Source organism: Bos indicus, unplaced genomic scaffold (genome assembly GCF_029378745.1).
Source record: "Bos indicus isolate NIAB-ARS_2022 breed Sahiwal x Tharparkar unplaced genomic scaffold, NIAB-ARS_B.indTharparkar_mat_pri_1.0 scaffold_84, whole genome shotgun sequence".
NCBI lineage: Eukaryota > Metazoa > Chordata > Mammalia > Artiodactyla > Bovidae > Bos > Bos indicus.
The window spans coordinates 88,348-97,145 of record NW_027223741.1 but is presented as its reverse complement, the minus strand read 5'-3'; the positions used below and the strand labels follow the sequence as shown (position 1 = coordinate 97,145).

Sequence of the window (8,798 nt, the reverse complement as noted above, 5' to 3'; positions counted from 1 at the left end):
AGCGCCAGCCGCCCCCACCCCCCCCCCAACCCCGGCTCCTCTGGCTAAGCGAGCGTTGGGGTCTTAAAGGGACCGCACATCTCCTCCGGCCCCTCCTCCCGCTCCGCGCTGGAGGCGCCTAGGAGCTCCCCGCCGCTTGCTCACGGCCTGATGACCCCGGCTGCCCTCCGACTTCCCTGCTGGAAGCCCTCAGCGCCCTCTCTTCCGGCACCACGGCCGCTCTGCGTGCACCTGGTCTGGTCCCCAGCCGGCGCGCGGGACGCGGGATGAATTGGCCTCGAAAATGATGCCCTATAGCAGGCTGCTGATCATTTCGGGGTGTATCTCAAATCCACATCGCGGCTAGTAAAGTGACAAAACGTTGGTGCCCTTCAAGGCAGGATGGCGATGAGTGTGTGTCTGTGGAGGGACAAGGGACGACTTAGAAATCTGCTTTCGTCCACCAAGAGAGTTCTTAAGACCCAGGGAAAGGGTCTCCAGTGACTGTTAGGTGTCTTGAAGAAAACTTGGGAGTGGCTCACCAAGAACCCATCCGTGAAATCGCAATATCACTGCTGACCCCTTGGTGAACCCGAGATGGACTAGTCCAGATTTGAGTTTATTCCATGAGCAAGAGGTACAGATTATCAGAATTCTCTAAGGGCCTGAAAGCGGTGCCTTGACAGACAGTACCCATTTATATTTTGAGCTCCTAAATTTAAAGGAGAGCTGCAGGATTTTTTCAAGGTGGAACTGCCTTATATTTGATACTCTTAACATCAACATGCCACTTTATGGCTTACAGAGTACTTTCCTATGCATCATCATTACTTTTTAAACTTTCACAACAAACCTAATGATCTGTCCGTGGCCTCAAGTGTTGAAGTTGGCAGGAACTTCTGGACCATTCTAATCAACCTCTTCCTGTCACAGAAGAAACTGATGGAGGAGGGAGCCGGAGACCTGATGTATGGAAGGCCGCGCTAGATAGATTTGACCTTCCAGTTAGGATTTCCTGACTTTCAACCCACTGCTCTCTGGCTGTTATTGCCAGTCTATAGATGAGGAAACTGATGCTCAGAGCAGTTGTGCTTGCCAAAACCATATCATATATCACGAAGAGAGAACAAAGGAGAATGAAAACAAAAATAATTATCCCTGGAAGTTAACTCTTTTTTTTTTCTTTCTTCACAAGTGTTAATATCATCCAACTAGCCCTGAATTGCTGGGGATGTTTATTTCAGTGTTAACAAAGAAAACTTGGCCCTTTCTGAAATGTTGCCTTCAGGGCCCAAAATGTCTAGCTCCATCCTGCTACCTAGGTAGCCACACATTACCACATGCATTCCATTTGTGCTGTACTATATTAGTTTGAACTTGCTGATTTGTTGCCTCATAACCATTCTCATGCCATTTAAGGCACTGATGTTTTGTCTCACTATAATGAGTTCCTCAAGGCCAAGGACTGGTTGTTTAATTTCCTTTGTATCTGCATCCCCCAACCCCCATCATCACTCCCAATGTGCTTAGAGAGTATTCAGGAAAATGGGTCGGCTGAGGACTACAAGAGAAGAGGCTGATTTAAGCTCTCTTGCTCCTACTGTGCCCTGCTCAAACTTCCTTTTTTGTGTCTCAATCATACGAGATTACAATGGATCACTCATGTTTAAAAGCCTAATCAAAAGCCCCATTTCTTCCAGGAAGGAGACTCACTTTACTATGAAAACCATAGTGAAGCAGAAAGACAGGTAACAATGGAACAGATTCGGCACTGTTCTCCCTAACAGAGAGCCTCATGCCCAATATATTTAACTTAAGCTGATAAAGGGGATACGTGTTGAAGTGATGGGCTTCAGATGCTGTTTCAGTTCCTACCAGGCATACTTACACACTTCCTTCTCATGAATAAGTTCAGTGGAGCAGAGAATGCCCCGTCTTGGACCAGTTCCACATTGTGCTTCTTTTGATGCAGCCAAAAAGGGGAACTAGAGAGAGGGCTTTTCCTTCAAATGCAGAGCCAGGGTCCACCTTGGAGGTGGCTGCGAATGGCCCAAAGAAGGTGAGGCTCACAGTGGGCAAAGGCAGGCAGACAGCTCCTAACAAGGGCAGAGATGTCAATGGTTACTCATAAGTCTCCCAAATGTGGCCGCAAGGAGGGTTAATTACCCCCCTTTCCTGCCACTCGGCTTTCTCCAAAGTGTCAGCCCATGACACGGATCGCTGATTTTCTAGAAATATTCCCTGGCTTTGCAGGGACGTTCTGTTCAACAAATGGCATCCAATTTGCTCACGGTCCCTGGAATCTCAATTTCCTCAAAGGGTTTTTCATCTCAATCCAGTTCGTGTGAAGGTTTTTTCCTTCTTCATTTTTCAGCAGAAGAGAATAGGCAGAGCCTGCTTTACTTTTTTTTTTTTTTTCTTTTTCTTTTCTGTGTTATTCTTTTTCATAAAGTGAAATCCTTTGCTGAAGAGTCTGAAATTTGGGAAAAAATCCAGCTCATCTGTCAGATATTTCTAGAATTACGTAAAATGGAATGAAATTTGTACAGTTCAGAACAGGAAATGGAAAATAACTAATGTGTCATGTGTTCTATGAGATGAAAACTACATGATAATCAGAAAAACAGCCCCAAATTCATTGGCCTGATTCAAAGCTCTCCTTTTATCAACTCACACATAAACCAGTAATATTTACTTTCTTAGATTCGTGGCAGGGCCACATTTGGGCTAACTTGCAATCTCTTCAGATTATAAGCACCTTCTCAAAGAAATGACAAGAAAGTATCTTGTTTTTTTTTTTTTAAACTCAAGACACTTATGTTTTACTTGCTCTGTTCTGCTTCCTTCTAGGAAAAGAAAGAACAGCAACAAGGAAAAGATGTATCTCATGCCTCCCATGCAGCCCATCTTCCACTTTTTTCTCATTCCAGCCAGTGCAAAAGGCAACTTGAAACTTTCAGGGCCCCGTGTACTCAAGCTGTTGGGAAGAAAGCAGACAAAAAGAACAGATCTACTGGAACTGATGGAGACCTCTTATCTCAGGCTTCTAACCTACTGGGGGGCGGGAAGGGCTGGGGGAATTTACATGTGTAGTAAGCACTGTTTTCCTGCAAAGAAAGAGAACTTGCCTCTCCTGCCTTGCAAAGACTGTGGGGGAAAATTTAAGTGGACGAACATACATTCCTATCCAACGCTAAGGCTAAATCCTTACAGGCAAGTCATAGGAAAGAAAAAATAAATTTTGAAATCCTCATTTCTAAGGGAATTAAAGTTGACTTCTCAAGAGATTTTCTTTGGGAGAAAAGGGAAACTGGGGTTTGCAAAATGGCCATTTTGGCAAACAAGATAAAAATAATAGGCAGTGACCCAAACAATTTCTGAAACCAAAGTCAACTGATCTTAGCTTCAAGACTACCATTATTTTTAATCCTTCAGGGATGGGGCAAGCATTGATCAGTGTTTTGCCTGTGTCTCTTATGAGATCTATAAGGATTTTCAGTTTGGTTACTTATGTTGGAAAAGACAGATGTGATTAGCAAATGGATGTGATGTAAGCACCTGAATGGTTCGGACATATTCCTCTCACATGAAGTCCCCTGTGAAATGGAAATTTTAAATGGACCATTTAAGGAATATTGGGCAAACTTAAGTAGGTAATATGTTCACATTGCATCACCACGCAAAAGACCACCCCAAAAGCACCTACCATTCCTAAAAATAGGAGAACTGCATTTCCAGTCTCAGGAGTGGAAAGCTTTTTGAGGCTTAGAACACAGAAGGTTTGCTATCGATTATATCCAGCCACAGGTCATTTCCATCGACTTTAGAGCTGGCAAAACTCTTCCAAAGCGGGATTTGAAAATATTTAAATAACTCAAGAAACACCATATTTTAGTCTGGGATTAACATTGGATGGGAAGTGAGTTCAACAATCTTTTCAGCAGGTCCAACCTAAATATTGAGTATAGAGAGCTGGATGGAATACAAGATGATCATTCTGGAGAACTGAATTGTCTTTGGGCCACGATGTGAATGCCACCACTCTTACTTTAAATATTATGAAGTTGGCCAGATAATTTAAAATCCATGGTTTCAAATTAAGAGTATGTAACCAAAGCAGAACTGGTCATAGAGAATAATTTATGGTATCAGCCAGGATTTGCAGCACCGATTTGCCTCTCTACCTCCTTCCTGCTCCTTAAACAACGACTAAATTTTCCTGGGACATGTTCATAGCCTTCAAAAGACCTGGGTTCTGACGACCATATCCCTTCTGGGAGTTTCTGCCCTCCTTCAATCACTCAGAATGTCCAGCTCTGTCCTCTTAGAGTTACCAGGTTCCCTTGAAGCAAATCATTTCCATGAACAGCTTTAACACAGCGACTCACCCCAGTGAGGTTCTTCCCGAGCCTTCTTTAATAAGCTTATTCCCCAAGTCTCCAAAGGAGAAAGATTTTTTTTAAACCACTGAAATCTAATTTATCATAATCACATATGGCTCTCAGGGGGGATTTTTGAAGCCGTGGTTTTCGGGTCTCCCTATGCAAGAACCAACGGGATTGTTTTTCTTGTACAATGGTTGGGTGATTTGGTGAACAGTAGCATTGCCTCATAACTCAAGCTGGCAAGAAAACGGCTCTTAGGTTTTGGTTTTTGTTTTTTCTTTTTTTGCTTTTCTTGGGTCTCAACTAATGGTATGAGCAAAGAGAAAAGCTGGCGACTAGAGAGCAATTAATCTCTTTTGGCATTCCTGTCATCCCTGTGGCCTCCCTGGCTGGGCTGAAGAACATCAGAAAATGAATCTCTTTATAAATAATCACTTTTGATTTACAAGATCCTGAAGTCCTGCCTTTATGTTCTGTATGGAGCTATAAACTTAGAAGAGTTCTCTCCCCAGGACTCTGTTAAATTTCTCTTTATCCCTTTAACTTTTTCTTTTGGGGGGAGGAGAACAGTTCAAGACATTTGTTGGGGCTGCAACAATAAACACGAGTGAGCATTGCTCAGCAAATGTGCCGATTCTTACACTTGCAAAGAGCCAAACTGTCCTTAATTTTTCAAATTATACTTTGATCCAGTTAACTGGCGTTATTTCGGCACTAACTCTCTGCTTCACACAGGCCGTTGTGCCATGGAACTTGCGCTGGCTCTTTTACAGGTTACTTAGAAATGTAGCCATTGACATATCTGGGGGAAAGCCAGGCCCCAACAAGAAAACAACAAAGAAAACAAAAATTCTGAGACCAATGCTGCGGAGCTGGGGAGGGTGAGTGGGCTTTACAGGAGTCTAAGAAACACGTAAGATCTTAAAGAAATGTACCCATTAAGGTGCCTTCGTGAAACAAGCATTCACCAAGTTCATTTGCAATGAGCCAGGGGACCAAAGTCTCCTTGCCTGGCTGTGACTGCAAGGGATCTGGGCGGCCAAGTGCCAAGGCTCTGTCCGTTCTCAGAAGAGGTCTCCTGGGTAGAATAGAATCAGAAACATTCCCAAAGGAAGGCTAAAGGGTGGGCAGGTCAACCAGCTCTTCATGCCCCACTGCTGCTGCTGCTGCTAAGTCGCTTCAGTCGTGTCCGACTCTGTGCGACCCCAGAGACGGCAGCCCACCAGGCTCCCCCGTCCCTGGGATTCTCCTGGCAAGAACACTGGAGTGGGTTGCCATTTCCTTCTCCAATGCAGGAAAGTGAAAAGTCAAAGTGAAGTCGCTCAGTCGTGTCCGACTCTTAGCGACCCCATGGACTGTAGCCCGCCAGGCTCCTCCATCCATGGGATTTTCCAGGCAAGAGTACTGGAGTGGGGTGCCATTGCCTTCTCCGTCATGCCCCACAGTGTTCCTTTAATCCTTCCTAGAGGCTTCACTACCCTTGTAATCTTACATGCACTATTGTCTGTGGGACATCCCCCAGGGTAACAATTCTCTTTTGGACAAACAGTAAGATGACACTGGAGTCGCAGGCCAGAGTCCCTCAGCTAAAATCCTCTCCCCAGTCTACCACCCAACAAGAAAAGCTCCATTCACTGGCAGTGGGCTGGCCCTGAAAAATGGCAGCTTCTGGCCAGGGTGTCTCTGGTCTGAGTTGAGATGCCTCCGTCGCTGCTATGATGGACAAACGACTGGAGTTTGGTTTGCAAAATACCATGCTATCTATCATTTCCTTTTGATTCCCCACAACAACTCCACCTTCAAAATGGGCATCCTGGAGCCCAGAGAACTCAACTGCCCATTCTCATAAAGTTAGTGGCAGGGCCGACAGGAACTAGAAGGCAGGCTTTCCAGGCCCTGAGTTCTGGCAATACTGCCTTGCACCCTGAGCTTAGCGGGTCCAACTCTGACCCCAGTGGTCCGGGCCAGAAAATGAGGCAGATGTCCACAAGGAGGACAGAGGCGCCTCCAGCCCCTTCTGCTCTGTTTCCTTAACTTGAGTACGTGGGAACCATTTACTGATCCAGGGCACTTCAGCAAGCAAGCAAAAAAGACTCGGGACACAGGCAATCACTAAGGTGACTTCAGAACCTGTTAGATGGCTACCCAAGGGGCCTCCCCGCAGCTCCAGAGCCTGGAACTAAGCAGGCCAAGCGGGAGTGGCGAGTTCAAATCCGAAGGGAGCCGACCCCCCTCCCCACCCACCCACCTACCTTGGTGCAGCGCCCTGGGCCCCACCTCCAGCCGGGCCGCGGGCAGCTGGAGCAGGGAGCCGGCTGAGGAGGCAGGTTCGGGGAGGTTGGGGTGCCCTGGGGGAAGACGGCCCACCTGTGCAAACGCTGGAAAGGAAGAGAGGGAAAGCAGGCGCCGGGCACCTCTCACTGACCTGGCCACCGGCCTCCGTGGTCCACGCGTGCAGGCGCTCCGAGCTCTCCGGGGCGCTCCTCCGAGGTCTGGGATTCGCAGGTTGTGGCGAGAGCTAGAGTGCGTGCGAGGGGGGAGGAGGACTCGGAAGTGGGTGGGAGGAAAATCATCACCGCCCTCACACCACGAGGGAGCAGCAGCTCGCCCGGCTCCCTGGGGCAGAGCCAAGGCGCGGGTGCGGCGGCCCGGGGCCACCTGCCCGCTCGCCGCCCGCCCCCTACTCGGCCCGTGAGGCCGGCGGCTCGGCGCGGGCGGGAAGTCCGCGACCACGCAGCAGCTGCAAGCCCGCACCCTCTCGCCTCCCGGATACCGCCGCTTTCTCCCCTATCCCCCGACCCGAAAGTTAAGAAATCGGGAGAAAGTGTGAGGCTTAGCGGGCGACTTTCCCATCACGCAGCGCCCCCCGCCCCCGAACCTCTGGCTAAGCGAGCGTTGGGGTCTTAAAGGGACCGCACATCTCCTCCGGCCCCTCCTCCCGCTCCGCGCTGGAGGCGCCTAGGAGCTCCCCGCCGCTTGCTCACGGCCTGATGACCCCGGCTGCCCTCCGACTTCCCTGCTGGAAGCCCTCAGCCTCCTCTCTTCCGGCACCACGGCCACTCTGCGTGCATCTGGTCTGGTCCCCAGCCGGCGCGCGGGACGCGGGATGAATTGGCCTCGAAAATGATGCCCTATAGCAGGCTGCTGATCATTTCGGGGTGTATCTCAAATCCACATCGCGGCTAGTAAAGTGACAAAACGTTGGTGCCCTTCAAGGCAGGATGGCGATGAGTGTGTGTCTGTGGAGGGACAAGGGACGACTTAGAAATCTGCTTTCGTTCACCAAGAGAGTTCCTAAGACCCAGGGAAAGGGTCTCCAGTGACTGTTAGGTGTCTTGAAGAAAACTTGGGAGTGGCTCACCAAGAACCCATCCGTGAAATCGCAATATCACTGCTGACCCCTTGGTGAACCCGAGATGGACTAGTCCAGATTTGAGTTTATTCCATGAGCAAGAGGTACAAATTATCAGAATTCTCTAAGGGCCTGAAAGCGGTGCCTTGACAGACAGTACCCATTTATATTTTGAGCTCCTAAATTTAAAGGAGAGCTGCAGGATTTTTTCAAGGTGGAACTGCCTTATATTTGATACTCTTAACATCAACATGCCACTTTATGGCTTACAGAGTACTTTCCTATGCATCATCATTACTTTTTAAACTCTCACAACAAACCGAATGATCTGTCCATGGCCTCAAGTGTTGGAGTTGGCGAGGAACTTCTGGACCATTCTAATCAACCTCTTCCTGTCACAGAAGAAACTGATGGAGGAGGGAGCGGGAGACCTGATGTATGGAAGGCCACGCTAGATAGATTTGACCTTCCAGTTAGGATTTCCTGACTTTCAACCCGCTGCTCTCTGGCTGTTATTGCCAGTCTATAGATGAGGAAACTGATGCTCAGAGCAATTGTGCTTGCCAAAACCATATCATATATCATGAAGAGAGAACAAAGGAGAATGAAAACAAAAATAATTATCCCTGGAAGTTAACTCTTTTTTTTTTCTTTCTTCACAAGTGTTAATATCATCCAACTAGCCCTGAATTGCTGGGGATGTTTATTTCAGTGTTAACAAAGAAAACTTGGCCCTTTCTGAAATGTTGCCTTCAGGGCCCAAAATGTCTAGCTCCATCCTGCCACCTAGGTAGCCACACATTACCACATGCATTCAATTTGTGCTGTACTATATTAGTTTGAGGGAGAAGGCAATGGCACCCCACTCCAGTACTCTTGCCTAGAAAATCCCATGGAAGGAGGAGCCTAGAGGGCTGCACTCCATGGGGTCGCTAAGAGTCAGACAGGACTGAGCGACTTCACTTTCACTTTTCACTTTCATGCATTGGAGGAGGAAATGACAACCCACTCCAGTGTTCTTGCCTGGAGAATCCCAGGGACGGGGGAGGCTGGTGGGTTGCCAGCTCTGGGGTCGCACACAG

The 8,798-nt window shown here is 48.0% G+C and overlaps 1 long non-coding RNA gene across 1 annotated transcript; it reads right to left on the bottom strand.

Moving 5' to 3' along the window:
* Window positions 1–1,937: 1,937 nt before the first annotated feature.
* Window positions 1,938–8,524, bottom strand: LOC139182093 (uncharacterized). The gene is made up of 2 exons (XR_011565673.1): window positions 6,790–8,524; window positions 1,938–2,956 (listed from the first exon to the last, which is right to left on the bottom strand). It is a non-coding gene; the product is annotated as an uncharacterized lncRNA (long non-coding RNA).
* Window positions 8,525–8,798: the final 274 nt, after the last annotated feature.